The 25,467-nt window shown below is 41.6% G+C and overlaps 1 long non-coding RNA gene across 1 annotated transcript in view; it reads right to left on the bottom strand.

The window, feature by feature from the left end:
• Positions 1 to 1,331: 1,331 nt before the first annotated feature.
• LOC120406802 overlaps positions 1,332 to 25,467 on the bottom strand; it is a 32,302-nt gene continuing 8,166 nt past the window's right edge. The window contains exons 2-3 of the long non-coding RNA XR_005599595.1: positions 17,099 to 17,212; positions 1,332 to 1,781 (exon numbers count right to left, since the gene is read on the bottom strand). This is a non-coding gene — a long non-coding RNA (uncharacterized LOC120406802). The remainder of the gene's footprint in view (positions 1,782 to 17,098; positions 17,213 to 25,467) is intronic.

The raw sequence follows: 25,467 nt of genomic DNA, 5'->3' as shown, positions 1-25,467 counted from the left end.
CAGGTTATTTTGATTTGGTAGCTCCTATGTTTGGCATTAATAAGCAGTTAATGGCTTTGGGAATGGATTAGGCTCACTATTCAATAATGTCCTTAGACTTTGTCTACACTTGGAACACTACAGCAGCATAGCTGCAATGTAGACACTATCTAGGCCAACAGGAGGAGTTCTCTTGTCATTTTAGGTAATCCCACTCCTTGAGAAGCAGTAACTAGGTTGACAGAAGAATTGTTCCAACAGCCTAGCTGTATCTACACTGGGGATTTTTCATACAGCTGGATGACCTAGCTTTATAGTGTAGACCTGCCTTACTCTTTTAGCAGCTTGCATGGAAAGGTTATTGTGAGCAAAATGCCTCATTTCTGAGGATACTGAGTCCATGAAGGAGATTTTGCCTGGTGATCTTAACTAGTTAGTGAGACATACTCCCAATTAGTTATTAAATTTTAAAATATATCAGTTTCATGCTTTCTGCTTCTTCATTTGTACTTAAGTTTGGTGTGGATTCAGGGAGAAGTGTCTTGTAGCAGCAATACACTTATCCAATACAAATACAGGTTGCACAAATTCATTATGTCACTTCCTACAATTTTATATGCTACAGAGATGTATAACATGCTGTCCAAAATATTTTGGCTTAGTCCTTATCTCTATAAACAGACTACACTCTGGGAAATCCTCTTTAAATTGGACAAGCAAATGATTCTACAGCCTTATGGAATTCATAAGAGGATATACACCTTGAAGCAACTATTTTAGGAAGTGACTAGATTACATTTGACACAGAATTAAAGGGTCTCTGCAGGTATGTTATGCTTAAACACAGGTTGAAACAAATGGTTGGGTGAAACAGAATTAAATTCCAGCCTTGCCTTCCTTAGTTACTCTCCTTGAGTATATTGAAATGTAGGACTATGTATTCTCATCTCAGTATGCAGGTATTCTGTGTATAATATCCATGAGCATTTACATACTAATGATTTGAGATAAAAAAATCCCTCTAAACAAGAAGGTGACTACAATACTCACATTTGATAAGTAGAATAAATGCCAATCACAGTAAACATAAAGCTAAAAGGACTGAAGCACAGGATATTTCCTGAGTATTAATGAACATCTAGAGGTAGATGACCCAAAGTGCTTTAAGGCATTAATTATTCTTTTTAGGCATTAATTATTTCTCTAGCACTGTTTGTGCTGAAGTTAATCAGTCTTAAATTAGTGAACTTGTAAGTGCTTTGGCCCTGTCACAGAATTCAGACTTTGGGAGAGAAAAGTATTAAGAGAAAAATTCTAATACTAGAAATTGGAAATAGAAAACAAACAAGATGTACCATTGCAGGAGATTTTACTGTTATAAGCACAAGAAATGTTTAAAGAAAACAGATGATTAACACAAAGAAATTTGACTAGGTATTACAGTACAGCCTGTATAGTGCAGTTTTATATTGTTTTAATTTTCAACAAGTAGGATTGGATATGTTAGTTTAACCTTCTTCTGTTATACTTGGATAAGTATTGTAAAATTCTAGCCTTAAAGATTAATTGTAAAGCAAAAATGAACATCAAGTTAAACTCAAAATGCCTATTCAAAATAGTCTGTGAGGAGTTATTCATTGTAGAATTATGTTTTAATTAAACTTTTGAAAAATTTCCTTCTTCATTAAAATCCTTCCTTGGTTCTTCCTAGCTCACTCAAGATATTCCAGAATGCAACAGTGATGCTCATCTCAAAAACCAAAGCTCAGTGTTGGCTGTTTAGATGGGGTCACAAACTCAACCTGCAAAAACAGAGGACATAGATCACCTGTGAGGAAGCCAGGACTGAGGTATTGCTATACTACTGAAAAACAGGGAATGTGATTTCTGAGCACTTGGGTTTGGTGAGGTTATCCTTCCAAATGCCAGCGTGCAAGCAACCCATCTGACTCAGCCACATTACAGCTCTCTCATTAGCTCTTTAGCAGACTGATGTCACCTGCTGCTGCATTCTCCAGTTGAAAAATTCTGCTCTTCTCAGTTTAGTATTTGAAAAAACAACAACAAAACCCACAAACTTTCCATGCCTCTTCTCCCTCCACAGGGGAGTCCACATTAGCATTGTAAATGGGTATGCTTTTCAGAGTTATGAAGGAGCAGAAAGAAGTTTCTGTAGGTGGCTGTCTGGCTAAGTTCCTATTGAAATGATTACTTTAATGCTGCTGAGTTTTTATTTAATTATTAATTATGTATTAGGACACCCACTGAGCAGGTGTCATTTTAATTATTTTTAAATCTAAATCAAATAAAAGTATTATAGAAAGATAGTCTCTCTCCATAGTTTAAATTACATTCAGGGTTCCATTATAAACCAGATTTTCACTCACTTCCAACTGCTTGAGATAGAAAAGTTCTTTGCTCTGCTCCTTTTTTTTTTTAGTACTCTATAGCAGATTTTTTTCTTGTTGTTTAAATCATACTTTATTAATTATTGTTATAGGACTCTAAAAATAGCCCTTTTGAGACATTTCAGCTAATTTAAGAGTTGTTGTGTCCCTGCAATATAAAAATTGCATGCTTCGTACAGTACTTAGCATTTTTATTCATCAATGTATGGTTCTCCAATTACAGATGCAAACATTTTTATGACCAAAAAATTAGCACTGAAACATTTAGATGTGAGCACTGTTGAAAGGTGGGGTGGGGAGTGGGGAATTATAGGTAAGAACTTCTAGCCGGACAAACTTTCTACATGAGCAGGATATATGTCAGATTTTTAATAAAAGCTTTTCTCAGCTTGCATTAACATTTTAAATGTTGGTACTTACTACAGAATGTTTGGCTCTCCTCACAATTACAGGTGTGTAAAATTTCAGAGATCAGAATTTGAGCATTTTATCTTTTTAGGTGAGATAAACTGGGCGCGGGGGGAGGACTTGACATATCAGCAACTCCGGCAGTTTGAATAGTGTAGTTTTTTTTTTTTTTTGGCAAGTATGTGCTGGGGATTTTAGTAGAGATTGGGATGGGAAAACTATTTTTAGTAGGCTTGAACAAGTTTTTGTTTGTTTACACTGCTATTTGTCATATCTGTGTTATTTAAATGATCTGTCTGAGCAACTTGTTGCAGATAATTTTCTGCATGAGAGGATTTATGTTTAAAAAAACCTTATGTAAAAAAGTGGATTCATTCAAACATTTCACAGAAAATCTGATTTGGTGTGTGATCCTCATTTCTCTCTGCTAGACAAAAACAAGTCTGGGATCTTTGTCTTGCAGTCCCTGCCAGCAACCCGGTCCATGAGATGCTTCTAAGGGTATGTCTACACTACAAGAATAGTTCGATTTAACTTAGGTCGAATTTGTGGATTCGACCTTATGAAGTCGAATTTGTGTATCCACACTAAGGACACTAATTCGACTTTGTGAGTCACACTAACGGGGCAAGCGTCGACATTGGAAGCGGTGCATTCTGGGCAGCTATCCCGCAGTCCCCGCTTCCCATTGGAATGCTGGGTAGAGCCCCCAATGCCTGCTGGGGGAAAAATGTGTCGAGGGTGGTTTTGGGTAACTGTCATCATTCAACCGTCACTCCCGCCCTCCCTCCCTGAAAGCGCCGGCGGGAAATCTGTTTGCGCACTTTTCTGGTCAGTGACAGCGCGGATGCCACAGCACTGCGAGCATGGAGCCCGCTGCGATCATCGCTGCACTTATGGCCGTTGTCAACTCCTCGCACCTTATCGTCCACCTCTTCCACAGTCAGCTGCTGAGAAATCGGGCAAGGAGGCTCTGGCAGCACGGTGAGGACATGAAGTGTCAGAGTGGCACAGACCTCTCACAAAGCATGGGATCCCGCGCCGCGGAGATTATGGTGGCAATGGGTCAAGTTCATGCTGTGGAACGGCGATTCTGGGCCCGGGAAACAAGCACGGACTGGTGGGACCGCATAGTGCTGCAGGTCTGGGATGAATCACAGTGGCTGCGAAACTTCAGGATGCGTAAGGGCACTTTCCTTGAATTCTGTGACTTGCTGTCCCCTGCCCTGAAGCGCCAGGACACCCGGATGCGAGCAGCCCTGCGTGTGCAGAAGCGAGTGGCCATAGCCCTCTGGAAACTTGCAACGCCAGACAGCTACCGGTCAGTAGCGAACCACTTTGGTGTGGGCAAATCTACCGTGGGGGTTGCTGTGATGCAAGTAGCCCACGCAATCGTTGAGCTACTGCTCTCAAAAGGTAAGTGACCCTGGGAAACGTCCAGGTCGTCACAGATGGCTTCGCCGCGATGGGATTCCCAAACTGCGGTGGGGCTATAGATGGCACTCACATCCCTATCCTGGGACCAGCCCACCAGGCCAGCCAGTATATTAACAGAAAGGGCTACTTTTCAATGGTGCTGCAAGCACTGGTGCACCATAGGGGACGTTTTACCAACATCTACGTCGGGTGGCCGGGCAAGGTTCATGACGCGCATGTTTTCAGGAACTCTTGTCTGTTTAGATGCCTGCAGGAAGGTAGTTTCTTCCCGGACCACAAAATAACTGTTGGGGATGTGGAGATGCCTACGGTGATCCTCGGGGACCCAGCCTACCCGCTAATGCCCTGGCTCATGAAGCCCTATACAGGCGCCCTGGACAGTGACAAAGAACTCTTCAACTACCGACTGAGCAAGTGCAGAATGGTGGTGGAGTGTGCTTTCGGACGTCTCAAGGGGAGATGGAGGAGCTTACTGACTCGCTCGGATCTCAGCGAAACCAATATCCCCATTGTTATTGCAGCTTGCTGTGTGCTCCACAATCTCTGTGAAAGCAAGGGGGAGACCTTTATGGCGGGATGGGAGGTTGAGGCAAATCGCCTGGCTGCTGATTACGCTCAGCCAGACACCCGTGCGATTAGAAGAGCCCAGCGGGAAGCGCTGTGCATCCGGGAGGCTTTGAAAGCTAGGTTCCTCAGAGAGCAGGGTAACCTATGACTGTCCAGTTTCTTTACAGAGAAGCTGAACCTGCCCCTGTTTCAGTTACTGTTGACTTTTTTCTGCGGTTACATACCCCGTTCACCAGGTTTCCCCCCTTCCAACAGACGTTTAAAAATAAAGTTAATGGAACATTTTTAATTAACAAAGTTTTCTTTACTAATGAATTCGCGTTAAAGGGTTCAAACAGGGACGCAGACTGTGGTGGGTACGGTGTGCAGTGATGTACAGACCGTTTCTACACTCGAGGAATGACAGGCTCCTGCTCCTACAGTGGTCTCTGGGGGGAGGACGGTTACAGGAGGGTGTGCAGGAAGGGGTGGGTTTGCAGGAAGGGGTGAGGGGTGTGTGGGAAGGGTGAGTAGGTGTAGGGGGATGAGGGCTCCGGCTGTGGCTCAGGGCATCAGAGAGGCTCATGGCTAGGGTGGAAGGGCATGGTAAGGGCAGCCTGCCTTGCCATTTGTGGATGGCAGGCGCTAGGACCATGGGGCAGCATACACCTCCCAGACTGACCTGGGGCAGCAGACACCTCCCAGAGTGACCCGGGTGCCTACTGACTGCACTCTGTGTGTGACCTGCTGTTGATCCTGCCCCCATGTCTGTACCCCGGTAATGGTGGCTGTCCTATGCAATTAACAAACCCCTCCCCCGCCTTCACACAAAGTCTTCTGCAAAGAAACATGACGGAAACAGTAATGAACAGCAAACTATTTTTAATACTCAACTACACAGTTTGGGGATGAAACTGGGATTTGGGATTGGGTGAGCCAGGAAGGGAAGCACTTCTCAAAATTTAGGGAATGAGAGCTGTTTGGTACATGAGCGCTCTGCTGGGGTGGAGTGACAGTTTTCACGGCCCCTAGCGCCCCTCCTTCTTGTGAGTTTGGGTGAGGGGGGGACAGGACTTTGTGGCGGGGGAGGGCGGTTGCAGATACAGTGCAGGGGGGCTCTCTGCTCCTGCCTGCGGTCCTGCAGAACATCCACAAGGCGCCGGAGCGTGTCCGTTTGCTCCCTCATTAGTCCAAGCAGCGTTTGAGTCGCCTGCTGGTCTTCCTGCAGCCAACTGTCCTCCCGTTCGCTGTGTGAGCGTTGGTACTGAGAGAGGGTCTCCCTCCACTGGCTCTGCGGGGCCGCCTCGGCTCTGGAGCAGGCCATCAGTTCAGTGAACATCTCGTCCCGAGTCTTTTTCTTTCGCCGCCTAATCTGCACCAGCCTCTGTGAGGGGGATGCCGGGGCAGTTCGGGAAAGAGCCGCAGCTGTGTGATGGGAAGAAGGAAGTGATTTCCTTGCAAAGATACATGTTTGCGAACACTGAACACAGTCTAGTCTGTCTCTGTGAACAAGACCATACACGGCACCTATCTCATGCGCTCTCAGAACAAGTTCAAATTTTCGGCCTTCGCTTTCATTGCCTGGGGTCTTGCCCTGGAGATCAGACAAGCGGGGCAGGACAGCAGAATCCGTGTAGCAGCCAGGCATGGTAAGCTGTAAACTTTAGGCTGCTTAAAAGTTAACGTATAGCAGTGCCCTCCTGCTGCAGGCAATCCGGAAAGCATAAACTCTGACCCTGTTCCACCCCCTCGCGGCTGTCCCCGGGAAAGATCCCTGTATGCTTCCCCTCTGCAGCCTCCACCATGTGGCTGTTAAACGATGCTTATTGTTATGCAAAGGAAAAGTGAAGCATTCCCAATAGTAACATTACACTAATTCCCCTAATTAGATGCAGCAGTCGCCGAGCAAGATCACCCTGAGGCGGGTCACTAAGACAGACAGAGAGCGCATGCTGCGTGAAACCCTGCACAAACTAGGGCCCTATGCTGCCATGCTCGTGGAGGCAATGCTCCCACAGTACCTGAGGATAGCCTGGCGCGGAAGAGTGTGCTTCCACGGAGCACCCAATAAGGCACCTCTCCCCAGGAACCTCCTGCGGAGGCTTTTCGAGCACCTCTTTGAGAGCTTCGTGGAACTCTCCCAAGAGGATTTCTGTTCTATCCCCATATGCATTGACCTTCTTTTCATATAGTTTTTATTCCTGTTTTTTAAAAAAATAAATGTTTACATGTTTATAGCACTTACCGACTGATCCTTCCCCTGATTCAGAGTCCGGGTTAACGGCCGGGGAGGGTTGGTAGGGGATCTCTGTGAGGGTGATGAAGAGATCCTGGCTGTCGGGGAAATCAGTATTGTAAGCGCTGTCGCCTGCCTCGTCCTCCACAAACCCTTCCTCATCTTCCCCATCCGCGAACATCACCGAGAAACTGCCCATCGACACTATCCCATCCTCAGAGTCCACGGTCACTGGTGGGGCAGTGGTGGCAGACCCACCGAGAATGGCATGCAGTGCCTCGTAGAAGTGGCATGTCTGGGGCTGGGCTCCGGAGCGTCCGTTTGCCGCTTTGATTTTTTGGTAGCCTTGTCTCAGGTCCTTGATTTTCACGCGGCACTGTGTTGCATCCCGGCTCTATCCTCTGAGTGCCATGGCTTTGGAGACCTTCTCGTAGGTCTTTGCATTCCGTTTTTTGGAGTGCAGCTCCGAAAGCACAGACTCATCGCCCCACACAGCGATCAGATCCAAGACTTCCCGGTCAGTCCATGCTGGGGCCCTGTTTCTACTCTAAGATTGCATGGACCCCTCTGTTGGAGAGCTCTGCATCGTTGCCGGTGCTGCTGAGCTTGCCCCGATGTCCAACCAGGAATTGAGATTCAAACTGGCCAGACAGGAAAAGGAATTCAAATTTTCCCGGGGCTTTTCCTGTATGGCTGGTCAGAACATCTGAGCTCGGACTGCTGTCCAGAGCGTCAACACAGTGGTGCACTGTGGGATAGCTCCCGGAGCTACTAAGGTCAATTTCCGTCCACACATAGGCTAACTCGACATAGCCATGTCGAATTTAGCGCTACTCCCCTCGTCGGGGTGGAGTACCGAATTCGAACTGAAGAGCCCTCTAGGTCGAACTAATTAGCTTCCTGGTGTGGACGGTTGCACGGTTAAATCGAATTAACGCTGCTAAATTCGACATAAACTCCTAGCGTAGACCAGGCCTAAGACAATTATGTTTTTTTAAGAAGTTCAGCACTCAGTCCACGTGCTTCTAAACTTAAGGTTTCCTGATCAGTGTTGAGCTTGGAAACCCCATATACTCTGGATGCACCTGGAAAGGATTCTATACCCAGGGCCTCTGAATTAATTTTGCATTGGAATGGTTAAGAGGAAAGGCAAGTTACCTATCCTATCAAGAAGTTTATAGTTTGTAAGTTATTGTGTCCTTCAGTCAGGTGCCTATGTGCAGATTAAGAAATTAATTTTAGACATCCGTTAGCCATACGTTTTTATACACTGAAATTAAATCAGCACAAGGAATTTCACCCTCAAAAAATCTTATACTAAACCACTTGTGAATCCAGTACTGTTCTGAATTGGCTAGTATGCATGTGTGCCATTACTTGCTACCTGGATGGAATTATAACTGCTTGACTGTATGTTCCATATATTGCACTTAATCAGTTCTTTAATTTAAATTCTTTAATTTTTCCTGTCTGATCTTCATACTGCCTCTCTGCCCTTTACATTTCTTATTTGCACTGTAGTCTGTGTTCTAATCCATTTGTGGTGTTAGGCAAGTTCTCTGTTTTTAGCAAACACTGTTGGAAGAAAGAAAATTATGTCCTTCTCCATATAACCATGAAGATTTTAAAAATTTATTTCCCCCTTATGTGCATACAAATCTGCCCCTCTAATACAATGTTTTATAGCAAATAGCCTAGAGGCTCTCTGTTTTTCTAAATTTTTTAACTTTGCCCTTCTCCCTGCTGCTAATATTTTCCTCAGAGTTTTGACGTCTGCCCTTTTAAAGTTCATTGTCACTGTGTTACTCCTAGAGGAGTCACTCTGTTATTATGATATTAAACCTAATTATGCAGTGATTACTATTTCCCAATGGTATGCTTACATTTACTGCCTATGTTAACTCCAGCTTATACATTCACAATGGCACTGGATTTGGCTACACCACCATATTTTATGGATTTCTGACAATATCTCAAATTCCATGCCCTGGTTAGTGTTGCTTTTTCAGAATAAGGGCCATTCTGTGCATTGCAACAGAAATCAACACAGACAGGTATGAAAAAGTCCCAAAATTCCAAAAGGTTGCAGCCTGCTTTTACAAACCAGTATTTCATAAAATATCACAGGGAGTACAGATTGCAACCAAGAGAGTCAGAGTATGGTATATGCTACTACATCTCAAAGACTGCATTATTCCTTCATAAATATTGCCCAACTCCTGCTCATCCCCAGGAATCAGGTTATTATCTGAGTTACAGAATCCCCACAAGGCCCCAACTGAGATCAAGATCATAGCATTGTAGGACAGGAAGGCACCTCGAGAGGTCGTGTAGTCCAGTCCTCAACACTCATGGCAGGACTAAGTATGATCTAGACCATCCTTGACAGATGTTTACCACCACTGCTCTTAAAAATTTCCAATGATGGAGATTTCACAACCTCCCTGGGAAATTTATTCCAATGTTGAACCATCCTGATAGTTAGGAAGTTTTTCCTAATATGTCCAACCTAAACCTCCCTTGGTGCAATTTAAGCCCACGGTTTCTTAGAACATAAGAATGGCCGTACCGGGTCAGACCAAAGGTCCATCTAGCCCAGTAACTGTCTACCGACAGTGGCCAATGTCAGGTGCCCCAGAGGGAGTGAACCTAACAGGCAATGATCAAGTGATCTCTCTCCTGCCATCCATCTCCATCCTCTGACAAACAGAGGGACACCATTCTTTACCCATCCTGGCTAATAGCCATTTATGGACTTAGCCACCATGAATTTATCCAGTCCCCTTTTAAACATTGTTATAGTCCTAGCCTTCACAACCTCCTCAGGTAAGGAGTTCCACAAGTTGACTGTGCGCTACGTGAAGAAGAACTTCCTTTTATTTGTTTTAAACCTGCTGCCTATTAATATTTCATTTAATATTACTATGACCCCTAGTTCTTGTATTATGGGAATAAGTAAATAACTTTTCCTTATCCACTTTCTCAACATCACTCATGATTTTATATACCTCTATCATATCCCCCCTTAGTCTCCTCTTTTCCAAGCTGAAGAGTCCTAGCCTCTTTAATCTTTCCTCGTATGGGACCCTCTCCAAACCCCTAATCATTTTAGTTGCCCTTTTCTGAACCTTTTCTAGTGCTAGAATATCTTTTTTTGAGGTGAGGAGACCACATCTGTACACAGTATTTGAGATGTGGGCCTACCATGGATTCTTGTCCTATCCTTAGAAATTAAATAGAACATTTTTTCTCCCTCCTCCTTGTAACAATCTTTTATGTACTTGAAATCTACCATCATGTCCCCTCTCAGTCTTCTCTTCTCCAGACTAAACAAATCCATTTTTTTAATCTTCCCTCATAGGTCATGTTTTCTAGACCTTTAATCATTTCTGTTGCTCTTCTCTGGACTCTCCCCAATTTGTCCACATCTTTCTTGAAATGTGGCACCCAGAACTAGACACAATACTCCAGTTGAGGCCTAATCAGCGCAGAGTAGAGCAGAAGAATTACTTCTCATGTCTTGCTTACAACACTCCTATTAATACATCCCAGAATGATGTTCACTTTTTTTGTGACAGCATTACAGTGTTGACTCATATTTAGTTTGTGGTCCACTATGACCCCCAAATCCCTTTCCGCAGTACTTCTTCCTAGGCAGTCATTTCCCATTTTGCATGTGTGCAACTGATTGTTCCTTCCTAAGTGGAGTACTTTGCATATGTCCTTATTGAATGTCATCCTATTTACTTCAGACCATTTCTCCAGTTTGTCTAGATCATTTTGAATTTTAATTTCATTAATTTCGTAGCATTGGGTTAAAAATAATCAAAATAGGGTTATTTTTAAATGCCTTCTGGTTTCTGAGCCTTTAGACTGTATTTTGTTTACACTTTCAGAATTGTCTCTGCATCCATGAGGGCTAGAAAAAAAAATTATATGGAAGATGAGATTCTCCTATAATCAAGTGTTTCCAGGAGTTGGAGCTTTAAGAAAAACAAGATATCACAAGACTCACAATAAAATAGTCTTTCACTGTTGGCAGACATGAGTGGGCTAGATGGACCATTGATCTGACCTAGCATGGACATTCCTATGTTCTTAAAATCACAAGAGTTGGCAACACCGAGTCACACATGGAAGATAGCTATTGATGGACCTATTAGCCAGGATGTGCAGGAATGATGTCCCTAGCCTCTGTTTGCCAGAAGCTGGGATTGGGTGACAGGTTATGATCAAGTGATCCATGCCCTATCTGTTCATTCCCTTTGGGGCACCTGCCATTGGCCACTGTCAGAGGACAGGATACTGGGCTTGATGGATCTTTGGTCAGACCCAGTATGACTGTTCTTATGTTCACCTATGCTAGCCAATTTTTTCTAGTTAAAAATTGGTCAAAACTGACCCATTACTAAAAATTGTTGTGTTTCGACAAATCAGTGTTTTCCAACAAAAAAGTGTTTCATCAGAAAATTCCTGACCAGCTCTATTTATAACACAAGCTCAAATACTTTTTTTCAGCCTAATCTAATGGATCAAAGTGCAGACTCATGTTAAGTTGGAAAAACAAAAACAAATACCTAACACCTCAGTGGAAAGAGAGTGGGTGAAGGTCAAATCTTTATTGTATTGTTGCTTTATATGAAGAATCACCCTCAAAAGCTGTGTAGAATAAACACCTGCAGCCTTCTACAGGCTCAAATCCAGAACACAGGAACTATGCTCTAGTTCTGGTTCATGGGTCAAATGCTACAGACTGGATCATTAACCCTTTATTGACATAATCAACACTTTAACATAGAGAAAAGGTTCTAGATATTTTTAGAAAATAAACACCACTTGTAAGGAAGTACAGAAAGCTAATTATCATTTATAATCTCCCTTTCCAACCCAGTGCACCAGTTATCAAGCTACATAATTATGATTCCCTTAGTGGTTTATTTTAACTGCTCTACTGATTAACAAAGTGTCAGAAACAGCTAGGAAATGCTATTCCTCAGTTTTTATGATTTTTTGTACTTGAAGCTAGAAAAAAATCAAACAGGAAATACAGCACAAATCTTTACTACTCAGGGTAATTAAGTATTGGAAGTAGTGGTGGGTTCTCTTATCACTTGCAGTCTTTGCATCAAGACTGAATGTCTTTCCAAAATATATGCTCTAGTTCAACTAGATATTATTGGGGTTAATAGAAAAATTACTAGGTGAAATTCTATGTAGAATCCTGCCTACTAGTCAGGTTTATTTTGGAAATCTCTCTAGTTTCCTGCCAGCTTGTTCACCCCATTCCTCAGCAGCCTGCCTGAAGAAGTGATAGGGAACTGTAAGCCTGGAAGCCTAGCTCCAAACCACCGAGACTTGTGGTTCCCAGGGCATCCCCAGTTCTCAGGCAGCACTTACAGCAAGATCCAGCTCCCAGGCACTTTGGAAGTTCACCTGGGTGGATGCTGTAGAATTGGGGTTATCAAGGACCCCAGCTCCACAAGTAGCTGAGAGGATAGCTCCCGGCCTGGATCATTCCCCACGTGTCCTCCTGGAGGGCCGACAGGTGGCCAGGCTGCATGAACTCCCCAAGCACTGGCCAGACAGAGAGGAAGTTGGGCAGCCATTTGATTAAAAACTCAGATTTTCCTCCACACCCATTCCTTTTTGGAACTAATATTTTTTCAAAATCTCAGAATTCCTAATGCAATATAAAATCTCATGACTGCTCAGCTTTGCTGTGAGGTACTGCGTTCTACTGGATTCAAGAGACTTACATTCAAATCTTAAATCTAACATGAAAATTATATAATAATGGCAGACCTGCTCACTCAAATGAGAGAGATAATGTAATCTCTGCCATTTGTTCCATTATCTTCCCCAGACTATAAGTATTATTTCATTCTTTTCTGGGCTAATTCTTAAAAAGCTAACTTTCACCCAAGCCCCAGTCTCTGCTAACCATTAGTTAACTTATTCAATTGCATTATCCAGGTCCTATGAAATGGAGATATAGAGCTGGATGTCATCACAAGTCTAAGGCACCACAGATCAGACTGCCTTATTAACTCCTCAAACAGCATAATCAACACATTGCCAAATACTACCCTCATATTCCATGGTGAGAACCTAAGTAGACTTGAATAGAATAAATACCTTCTGCGACATCTCAAAAAGAAAGGAGTGTAGCCATTCAAAAGCAACTCCATCCACCAGGACTAGGGCCCACAGGAATGTTAATATTTGATGGTTACTTGTAAAAAAGGCAGCTGATTGACATGGGTCAAGGAAATGAGGACTTCAGAAATCACAAGAGCCATCTCATCACAAACTTCACAACTATCTGTCTCCAAAAAAGAGTTGAAAAGGGTGTAATACTTAACAAAACTGTCCTCAGCAACAGTTGACTTCTTGATTAGGGGCCAACAATCTCTTTTGAATATGCTTTAGTAGGAAAAGAAGGTTCTGAAATGGGCAAGTAGGAGAAAGCCTTATGTATGACTATTACACTCCCATTCTCCCTGCACCTCAGCTTCACTCTTTGATGAAGCACAGGCCAGTATTCGGTCTTCTCAGGACTTTTCAGAAATAATCACACAGTTAAATTTCAGGCCTCTTGTATGTAAAACCCTGATAAATAGATGTTAACAGTTCCCAGTCACCTTCAAAGAGACCTTATCAAAGTTTCTTAATTAAACAAATATTTAATGCATGCAGCCCTTGGGTTAATAGCTTAACCCAAGTTGCTCAGATGCTGTAACCAGAGTGTTATAGGTATTGGAGATCAGCATATAAAATATGCATTCCCTGGATCTCTACAAGTCTCTCTCTCTACAGAGCACTGTCTTTTCTCTATAAGACCAGCCAAGTCAGATAAGAATTTACAAACTTTCACCTCACTAAGTGATGCCCCTTCTCTTTAACTGACACAGAATCCCATTTTTAAAAGTGGTAGCTGGTAGCAAAATGTATGTTCTATAGGCTCTGTAGCCTCCAGGGGCAACAAAATCCACCCTCTCGTCCTTCCCTCTAGGCCCATAAAACACACTGCACTGAGCCAAACAACATCCTAATAGTGGGCCTCCCTAGTAAGTGAGGATGGAATTGCACTCACCTATATCCAAAGCAGTACACATATTAGGACCCAGCCCTCACATCTTAGTCCTGAGTTAATCAGCCACTGAATCCACAGAGCTGTCTAACTCCTATTTTTAACCTTCCACTTCACACTCTCCTCGCCTGCACTCGGGAGGATGACTTGATGTCAGGCCGATTGCCCACAATGAAAACTTCCTATACTGCTTCAGAAATAGCTTCCAAACATGTCTGGTAACTACCACCCCCTATTTCTGGATGACCCTTTTAGCCAAGCTACCCTGCCCTACTCTCTGCCCTTGTGCAGAGACATAGAATATTCCAGGTATAATAATGTCCCTCCCCACTGCTTCTGTCTCTTTCTTTGGGCTAAAGTTAAATGCTGTAGTATAAAGCTTATGGGTTAAATTTTGCTAACATTTTCTTTCATCATCTTTTCATTTCTAGGTGCCCCTACCCTTCTGGATTCCAGAAATAGTAACTACTACAAACAACTTGTGAGATTTCCAGACAGATTTTGCAGATCCAAGAGGATCATTTTATTTGGAAAAACATCTGGGGTGAAATTTTAACTCTGCTGAAGTCACTGGCAATTTTGTCATTGACTTCAGTGGGGTCAGGATTTCACCCTGGAGTTTTTTGGGTGCTTATCTGAACCAAACCTGAAGACAACCTCTCTAGCTTCCCCTTGCCTTACAGCTTATTGATTATGAGAGAACTGGAGTTTTGCTGTTGACTTCTCTGTGAGAAGGATTAGGGTCTATGCACACGTCTTACCAGAACACAGAGAGAGTAATAAAGTAAAACAAGTAACAAAAACACCAAGCAGGAATTAAATTAATTATCCCATTTAAGAAAGAATTAGAATAGGAATCTGTCTCCCAGGACCACACTAAGAGAAAAAGAAGCTTAAATGGACATTGCTAATTCATGTGAGAACATTCCCCTATGGACATTAATTTTACAACAGTAATAGAAGAATTTAGGAAATAAACTACATTCTGCCATATGCAATGAAAGTAAAGCACTTAGTATTATCACCTAATCTACAGAGTGAGCACATAAATCAACCAGATAACTGGCAACATTAGCTTTATTGAGAGGAGAAAGAAGATTCATGGCCCACACAGCATATGAAGAACAGAAACATACTCTTCCCAACAGGAGATCATAAAAAGCATAATTATGGTATGCTGTGTATTATATACTAGATAAGATAAAGTGTGTGCACCATATTATCAAACTGGCAAACACAGTAAAAAAAGTCAGTATTTGAAATGCTTATAAATAGACAAGCTCATCTCCAATACTGTTTGATTACAATCCATAACTGCAATCAGTTTAACAGATTGTTTTTGAAACAGGGTAATCTGTTACAATTTAGTTTGAAGTGCCAGAATAAGAGGACATTTTAAATTAGTTAAAAAGTCACCTAACAGGTTACCAAAAGAATAAGCACTGTCAGCAATAAGTGATTGCCATGAAGAAGATGCCAACTGAAATTTACTGGAAGAAAAACTGAATCCCTTATTTGACTCATGCTAATGAGTCATATTACCTTACCGGAGGGAGTTTAAAGGTGGACCAAGTTTTTTAACTCATATATAAGGAACAGACAATGAGTGTTAAATCTGCAATAAGGTATTGAACTGCAAAAAAAAAAAAAAAAAAAAAAAACCACAAGTCCCAAACTAATCAATGTGAACATTGTATTTATTTAAAGCATATTGTGATCTTATTTATGTTTATACTGGTCTGAAATATTGCTTTCAACACTGATAGTGCATGTGTCTCAACAAGTGGTTGGACTGACACAGCACAGTAAAATGTCTGAGATATAAGAACAAGTCTGCACAAGTACGTGTCTGCCATGCAAGAGTCTGCTTCTTGGATGTACTCAGTATACCTTATTTTTAAAAAAGGGTAAAAATAAAACCTCAAAAAAATTGAAATGTTTTATTTCAGATTGAACCAAACATTTCATTCAACCAGAAATGATTTTTTTTCTCAACTTTTTTTGGTTTACCAAGAAATTTGAAAAAATTTCATTTCAGGTCAACCTAAATGTTTTTTTTTAAAAAAAAAACTTATTTGGAGTTCAAGCCAAAAATAAATCAGTTATTTGCACAGCTCTAATTTAGACAAGACACTTTAGATCTCTCATTATGTGTATGTACACCATCTAGCACCTGGGACCCAGACCTCAGTTGTGGCCTCATGGACTATTATAATATAAATTTATTCTTATTAATTAAAACTTTGCTTTCCTACCAGTAGTTGGTGTCTACAACACCTTCTGTACTCTGAGTGTTGGTTGACTTAAGTGTCCTGCTGTGCCAGTTTCTGATCTTGCACAGACGAACGGTAGGACAGTATGAAAAGGACAATGGATTGTCATGCAGCCCTGATGGCAATTAATAGATTCCTCCTGAAAACCACAAGAAACCGAGAATTTATCACCATGCAACAATGTTATCCATGTGGAACTCATACATCATTCTGACAACTCATTTGATTTGGCAGGTACATTGTGATGTCTAGTAATTTTATATTGCTGGTCAAAGTACATCTCCCATCTTATTTATATGGAAATGAGACTAAGATTTCTGAAGAAATGAATTTGCTCACAAAGCTTCCTTGCAAAGTTATGAGTGCTTATTAATGTAACTTTTAAACACTAGAAGGTCACCTGAAAACAATCTATAGTATTTTCCAAAATCTTAAATTTGGATCTAGACATTGTCATCATATATGGATGGTAAAAAATGGAATACTGTATTAGTAATCTTTTCAAGTACTGTAAATTGGTTTCCATAATCTGGAATCTTCAAATTTATACTGTGATTGATAACACTTATTTCATATAATAGCTCTTCTATTAATTTATTTTACTTTCGGGAATTATAGCCTCACTTGATTTACCTCACAGCCTTGATCGCAACACTTTCCGTGGTGCACTGTAATTATGGGGCCAAATCTCATTAACAAGGAAGGGAATTTGTGCGTATACCTTCTGTGCCGCTGTTTTGAAAATCTTCTCCGCTCCAATTCTTCACATAAAACTTCAGAGTCACTCTTGAGGAGATAAATCCAAGCTCTTTTGGAGAACTTTCACATGGTTTGTCTTGCCAAAAGAGAAGAGGGGAATTCAAAAACAAATGTTTGTAAGCAAGCAGCTTTTAAGTTATTTCATATTCCAAGCTGATGGATGCACTTGCTATCATGTGCAATGTTTTTTTTGTAATCACTTGTTATACTTATTCTCCCCCCTCCCTTTGATTGCTTGGCTTCAGAGGGCTAAAAATTGGCTATTGTCTTGCAAGGGAATTTTAGTCAAATAATAATAAGATGCAGAAACACAGCAATGTTTTGCCATCCTTACTCAAGTTAAATAGCCTATTGCTTCACAAGTAGTCCAATAGAATTCAATAGGGCCATTTGTGGAGTAAAGTGTACCACTCAGTGAGTAAGGATAGCAGGATCAGGCTCAATTTTTAGTACGACAAAGATAATTTTTCATATTATACAGTATGAGAAAAGAAGGAAAGAAAGAAAGAAACCATGCTCAATTCTGTAGACAATGTAGGTCGTCCTTTCTATTATATTTTACCCATAGTCCCTTCCTATTAGCTAGGTGCAATCATAGCAGCATCCCCGTTACAAATATGAGATGCAGGCTTATCTGTGACATGGCATAGTGCTCTTGGTAGATAACATTGAATTTAAGCTGTTTATTTAAACTAATTTCCTGTGCATTTCCTTTTGGTTTAGTGATCATTGCATTTCCTAACTTTTAAAAAATGATTAAAACTAGCAAGTATGCCCCTGTATACATATTTTCTAGTAACATATTAACATTGTTTCACAAACTTTTCCATAGCAAGACCTTCTTTTCTATAGTGGAACAATCGCAGGACCCACTACCACCAATTTTGCACTAAGGGAAAAACTGGGTGGTCATGAAATCCACATTAAGAATCCTTGAATATAATATAGCAAGCTAGCTCCATGGACTACAGGGGGAAGGAGGGGCATGGTGGGATGGGAAGAGGGATTCAGAATTCAGCTACACCAAATCTCCACTGGTTTAGGGTGGCATAAATCAGTGGCATAAATTAAAAGTCCCTGGCAGCAGTTCTAAATGACATCAAGGCCAGGGCTGGCTCTCAGAATCCCTCCTTCTTCTGCATCAAGCAGAGCTCTGCTATGTGCCAGCTTCTGCCTATCTTTCTTACATAGAGGTAATACCTTGTCTTGAATAATATAATTGTTTTCAACAGGATTACTCATGGAAATCAGCACTAAATAACATAAGGATGGCAGATTCTAGCATTAAGAAATTTTTAAACACCTCCACAAGAGTAACAGCGCCTTTTGAAATGAAGCATTTCATTAATTGAAATATAGAGAATGTAGTTTCTCAATATCTCCGTGTGCCTTATGTTGTGCTGGTCAAACTGAAAATGCTTCCAAAGAAAAATATGCAATTTGTAATGGACACAATGCTTACCTTATGGACAAGCATTTCAAACTATATCCTCATTATAGCAGAAGTAGCTTGAGGAATATGGGTATAAAATATCAGGGCCGCCCGGGAGGGGCAAGGGGGGCAATTTGCCCCAGACCCTGGGACCTGCAGGGGCCCACGAGAGTTTTTCGGGGCCCCTGGAGCTGGGTCCTTCACTCGCTCCGGGGGCCCCGGAAAATTCTCACGGGGCCCGGGCCCCCAGAGCTTCTTCCGCTCCGATCCCGCCACTGAATGCCGGGTCTTCGGCAGTAATTCGGCGGCGGGGGGGGCCCCGCCGCGGGTCTTCGGGGCACTTCGGCGGCAGGTCCCGGAGCGGAAGGACCCCTCACCGCCGAACTGCCGCCAAAGCAGGGGCCCCCGCCGCCGAAGACCCCAGGCCGCCTGAATCCTCTGGGCGGCCCTGTAAAATGTTATACTGGACAGAGGAAACAACAAATATACAGAGTGCTTAACTATATGAGACACAGGACTGATGGAAAAACAGAGCTGTTGCGCTGACAGCTCCTTTGCAGCCACAGCACTTTCTTCCCTTGTTCTCAGTGAATATGGGTAGAGCTGAGAATCTTAAGCCAATACGTTTAGAAGAGTCTGTTGATTCCCTTCAGTTCCTTAGAAATGCTCTGTTTTATTATTTTTTTCTTTAGCAGTGGCAGTTCAGCACTTCTACTTTGCATTTCAGTGGGTTTGCTACACTGCAAATTTTATATGTAGGTTTGTTTAGGGCAGACAATCCTGATAATAGATTTCCAGCTAACACACATGCTGGCTAAGATCTAATGGCACCTTGTACCACAGGATGCACTTTATGATGTAATATGAAAAATGCAAATTAAATATGCTTCGTAGTGTAAACTGACAGTAGTGGGTGCCATCTGGTTGCCTTGTCTAATTCCTCTCATATTTCTCACCAGGATTGCTAATTACCTTATAATAATATTTCCATATCAATCAATTCAAATGGAATGTGTGTTACACTGGTAATATTGTCGTTCACTTGAAGCCTAGGAGAACAGTACTGTGTTTTTGTTTCCAAACAGAAGAGCTTTTGGCTTTTAGGGATAATCTTGGCATGGCATTTAGGGATAATCTTGGCATGGCACAATATCTAAACGAATATTTTGCCTCGGTCTTTAATGAGGCTAATGAAGGGCTAAGGAATAGTGGTAGAGGGACTGACGGGAATGAAGATATGGGGGTAGACATTACGGTATCTGAGGTAGAAGCCAAACTTGAACAGCTTAACGGAAGTAAATCAGGGGGCCCGGATAATCTTCATCCTAGAATATTAAGGGAATTGGCGAGTGAAATTGCAAGCCCGTTAGCGATGATTTTTAATAAATCTCTAAACTCGGGGGTTGTACCGTTTGACTGGAGATTAGCTAATATAGTTCCTATATTCAAGAAGGGGAAAAAAAGTGACCCAGGTAACTACAGGCCTGTTAGTTTAACATCTGTAGTATGCAAAGTCATGGAAAAATTTTTAAAGGAGAGAGTGGTTACGGACCTTGAGGCCGATGGCAACTGGGACAAATTACAGCATGGTTTTACGAAAGGTAGATCGTGCCAAACCAACCTGATCTCCTACTTTGAGAAAGGAACAGATTTTTTAGACAAGGGAAATGCGGTGGATCTAATATATCTTGATTTCAGTAAGGTGTTTGATACGGTACCGCATGAGGAATTACTGGTTAAATTGGAAAAGATGGGGATCGAAATGAAAATCCAGAGGTGGATAAGGAGCTGGTTAAAGGGGAGACTGCAGAGGGTCGTATTGAAGGGTGATCTGTCGGGTTGGAGGGGGGTTACCAGTGGAGTTCCTCAAGGTTCGGTTTTGGGTCCAATTTTATTTAATCTATTTATCGCTGACCTCGGAACCAAAAGTAGGAGTGGGCTGATAAAGTTTGCGGATGACACCAAGTTGGGAGGTATTGCCAATTCGGAAAAGGATCGGGATATCCTCCAGGGAGATTTGGATGACCTTGTAAACTGGAGTATTAGTAACAGAATGAAATTCAATAATGAGAAGTGTAAGGTTATGCATTTAGGGATGACTAACAAGAATTTTAGTTATAAGCTGGGGATGCACCAGTTGGAAGTAACGGAGGAGGAGAAGGACCTAGGAGTCCTGGTTGATCATAGGATGACTATGAGTAGGCAATGTGATGTGGCCGTTAAAAAAGCTAATGCGGTCTTGGGATGCATTAGGCGAGGTATTTCTAGTAGAGATAAGGAGGTGCTAGTCCCGTTATATAAGGCGTTGGTGAGACCTCATTTGGAGTATTGTGTGCAGTTTTGATCTCCCATGTTTAAGAAGGATGAATTCAAACTGGAACGGGTACAAAGAAGGGCCACTAGAATGATCCGAGGAATGGAAAGCCTGTCGTATGAAAGGAGACTTGAGGAGCTCGGTTTGTTTTCCTTAACCAAAAGAAGGATAAGAGGAGATATGATTGCACTCTTTAAATATATCAGAGGGATAAATACCAGGGAAGGAGAGGAATTATTTCAGCTCAGTGCTAATGTGGATACGAGGACAAACGGATATAAATTGTCAGTCAGGAAATTTAGGCTTGAAATTAGACGAAGGTTTCTAACCATCAGAGGAGAGCAATTCTGGAACAGCCTACCGAGGGAAACGGTGGAGGCGAAGGACCTCCATGACTTTAAGATTAAGCTGGATAAGTTTATGGAGGGGATGGTATGATAGGATAAATGGGTTTAGTCAATAGGTCAATAACATGCCACATTGGTAATTAGTACAAAGGGTCAATGTTGGGATATTATTAGCCTTTTCCAGAGGGTCTGGCTGGAGAGTCTTGCCCACATGCTCGGGGTTCAGCTGATCGCCATATTTGGGGTCGGGAAGGAATTTTCCTCCAGGGTAGATTGGCAGTGGCCCTGGAGGTTTTTCGCCTTCCTCCGAAGCATGGGGCAGGGGTCGCTTGCTGGTGAATTATCTGCTACTTGAAGTCTTTAAATCATGATTTGGAGCATTCAACAGCAGAGTCAAGGGAGAGAATTAGTTCAGGAGTGGGTGGATCGGCTTATGTGGCCTGCATCTTGCAGGAGGTCAGACTAGATGATCATAATGGTCCCTTCTGATCTTGAATTCTATGATTCTATGATTGATGTAGGAAGTGTGGCTTAATGTGGCAGGCTTTAGTGTGCTGGAAACTGTGTAAAATGATAACTGATTTACAGCACTTTGCTTGACATAGCAGCTACTGTATGTTAACAGACTTCAGGCTGTCTAAGATAAAGTATGTGGAGGAAGCTTGTTTAAAAAAAATAAATAAAGTTTGCTTAAGGAATTCCTCAGCAGCTTTAAAAAGAACAAAATGAAATGCTATATTTATTTTCAAAACATTTTAGAGATTTAAGGAATTTGGGGCAAGAATCTGATCTCACACTGGTGTAAACTTGGAGTAACTCCACTGAAATGAACGGAGGTACACCAGGTAAAACTTGAGAGGTGAGTCAGGCCATTCAACTTGTACAAATAAAAAAGTCTTTAATTTCCTCAAAGGAATATAAGGGAACATTTTTATACACTCTCACAGCATATGGCATGGGGCTAAAAGCAGAAGCTTGTGCTCTGAAGGCTCAAGGGATTTAAAACATTAAGAAAACATGCAGTTTAGAAATTTAAATAAGAAATAAATAACATCCCATGCACATAATGTTATATGGTGCACAACACTGCAAAACTGTAAATTGCATCTCCCTTCATTTAACTAAGGAATAAAATGGGACTAGTCATTTGCTTTCAAGTTACACAGGCATAGAAAGGATGGTTGAAGGGCTGGGGCACTAGACGGTCCTCAGGAGACCTAGTTCAGTATTTGGTTTGGTCACAGGCTTAATATGTGCCAAATCACTTAGCCTCTCTTTGTCTCAGTTCCCCACCTGTAAAATGGAGATACAGAATGTCTCTGTTGCTGATCGTTATGTTGAAATCCATCAACAGTTGTGATATGTCATACTACAGTGGTGAAGGCTATACAAGTACCTAAATAGACAGAAGTGCTTTGCTGGATCAAGGCCCAAATGAGGAGCGTATAATGGCTTGGCAGCAGGGAGGATGTTACATACCTAAGGGGAAGCATAAAAAAGGTGCAGAGATAGGAGTGAATTCTTATTTGTTTGTTGTAAAACTCCTTTAAGAATTGAGTGTTACTGGCAACACATTGTGACCTATCATGCAAGACACTAGGACCTCCTAAGAGGCATGGAGTGAATACCCTCAATTTCCATGGGAGCCAATGGAAGTTAATGTTCAGTCTCTCACAAGACACAGGGCTCCAAGAACTTGTTCAATGATATTAGCATTCAATATCAGTGCTCAGGGTCCCATTTATCATAGCAGCATCCAGTCCTATTTGTAAAATGTGTGGTTATAGAATTCCCCACTGGAAGAACTTTAGTGTTGTCTCTTTTCCTCTATGGCGGTTCCCCAAAAACATCTTTTAAATAAAAAGCTTGATAAAATGATGCCCAAATTAGCCATTGTGTGTGACTTAAGCACAGAAAAAAAAATTGATTAAAAAAGCACTATGTAAATATTTCAGTACAGAAAAACTACAAAATTCAAAACCCTTTAACATCTTCTTCCTTCCTAACCCAAACACATTATTTCAGTTTTTCTTGACATCTGGTTTCTTATCAACACCTCCCAGTATCAACAGATTGAAGGTGAAATCCTTACCCTACTGAAATCAATGGCAAAACTCCCATTTACTTCAGAGGGTGGAATTTTACACCTTTCTATTTTAAAGACTAAAACAAGTCTTTTAACCTCTAGTTCCTTCTTCTCAACTACTAAGAAGACACTCTGCTTCCTGTATGGTCAAGATTCATGTTTTGTTTTTTTCTATTTAAGACTGCAGGTCAGTTACGTCTCCCCCCAACCCCACATTTTAGTCCTTATGTGTTTGTTGCCCATCCTAAATCTTTTTCTGTATTCTGTCCAAGTAAGAGCCTTACACTGCAAGTTCTTTTGGTTGCGTTGACACTTCATGGATGGTTTAATGAAAATGTACAGTCTTATAGGTCCCAGAACCACAGTGGATTTTGACTGAGGAAGAAATGAATCTAGAGAAACTAGGGGCTGATTTTGCTCTCATTTACACCAGTGTAAATTAGAAGTAGTAAACTGTAAAGTAAATTCTAGTATATTGAGTTAAATTGGAGTTAAAAGACGAATCATGTCCAATGTCTTGATTGCTATTAGATCACTGATTTTTCTTGCTAGCCCAAATTACTGGTATATTATTTGTGTTTCTCTGTATGGTTTGAAATATGCTAGCTTAGTTTTAGCCTACTGTTGCATGGATAAGCTTAATTTAAAATTCTTAGTACATGTTTATCACTTATAGTTTTATCATTCGTTTCATTTAATAGGTTCTCGGTTTTTTAAAAACATTGTCTCACTTAAAATTTATGTTTTAAAAAAGTAAAAGTGACTACTTAGTTGACCATAAAAACAAATAATGATACAGAATCACAGTTTCCCAGGCCACAACATGTGCAGACATTTACCCTTGTCTCACTTCTGCAGTGTGACATATTTTAGATGAACTGGCAATATGAATTGACATCGGTTTTCCCAGCTGAAAATAGAACTATACTGCTTTAATTTTTTTTTTATTTTTTTTTTTTAGCAGGAAGGCAACACCGTCTATTTAGGAGCCTCAAGCACTGGATTAAGAAATTGGCAATAAGCTAGTTCCTTCTGAAAGATTAGATTCTTATAAGTAGTAATATAGCTTCACTTTCCATAAATTGTATACACATTGTTTTGGACTGTGGCTAGCCCTCAACAGAAATGCAGGTGTGGGCATAAAGAGCTTTCTATATTATGTGTCACATATTATGGTAAGGAACAACTGTAGTTAAACTCATGGAGCAGGGAGGAGATAGGCTCTGTCTCCCTACCTGAGAAAGTAAGCTACAACCCACAAGGCACATAGCAGTGTGTGTGCTCTTTATACATGTGCAGAAACTCATGGAAACATTCAGCTTCCTTGAGACAAAATGCCTTCCGGTTTTTAGCTGTAAATCTCCACACTCATACCCACTTGCACCACTTCCCAATATAGGACTGTGTCTTGCTGCACAAAAGATTCAGTTATGTGTCTTAAATGAAGTCTATCTAATCTGTCTAATGTGATTAGATGAGCAACTGGAGAAGATATTCTTCCCATTTCTTCTACTATATTGTTGTGTAGCAGTGTTGGCACAAAAAGGCCACTCCAGAGGTGGTGGCATTTCAGTGGTGAGTGACCCTCTCCCTTCTGTGCAGTATTAAATGTAATTACCACAGTAGTAAAAGCAACTTTGTTTTATCGGGTTGTTTCTCTTACTGCATTCAAAACAATAAATAAATATGAAAATCAATAGAAGAGCAGGCGGGATATTTGTCCTGCGATACTACATTGCTATAATTGTATTAGGAAAAATTGTAGATGGGGCTCTGAAGACACTGGGCTCTGAAGAAATCTCTTCAAATTCCTTTTTGGGGTGCTAATTGTTCCTTAGCCTTCTCCACACAACCTTCTTTTCCCTCACCTCCATTCTTGTGGGATCTTATTCCATCCTCAAAGTTACTTGGCACTCTGGTGGCTACCTGGAGATGCAGCATGCCCAAGGAAATGGGCCTTGTGGCAGCTGCTCCCCTGATCTATAGATGCTCCTAGGAAAAGACAATGGAGAGGACAAGCAGCTGGCTATACAAGTAGGAATAGGAGCAGAAGAACAGGGGTGTGGAAGGGGCAGCAACTGGGAAGGCTTATGTGAAGGAGCAACCTCCTGGATCCTCCATTTTCTGGGCAGCAGTTGCACTGTTTAATGAG

The sequence above is a fragment of the Mauremys reevesii genome, linkage group 5, assembly GCF_016161935.1.
Source record: "Mauremys reevesii isolate NIE-2019 linkage group 5, ASM1616193v1, whole genome shotgun sequence".
Lineage (NCBI taxonomy): Eukaryota > Metazoa > Chordata > Testudines > Geoemydidae > Mauremys > Mauremys reevesii.
This window is presented reverse-complemented; position numbering and strand designations above follow the sequence as displayed.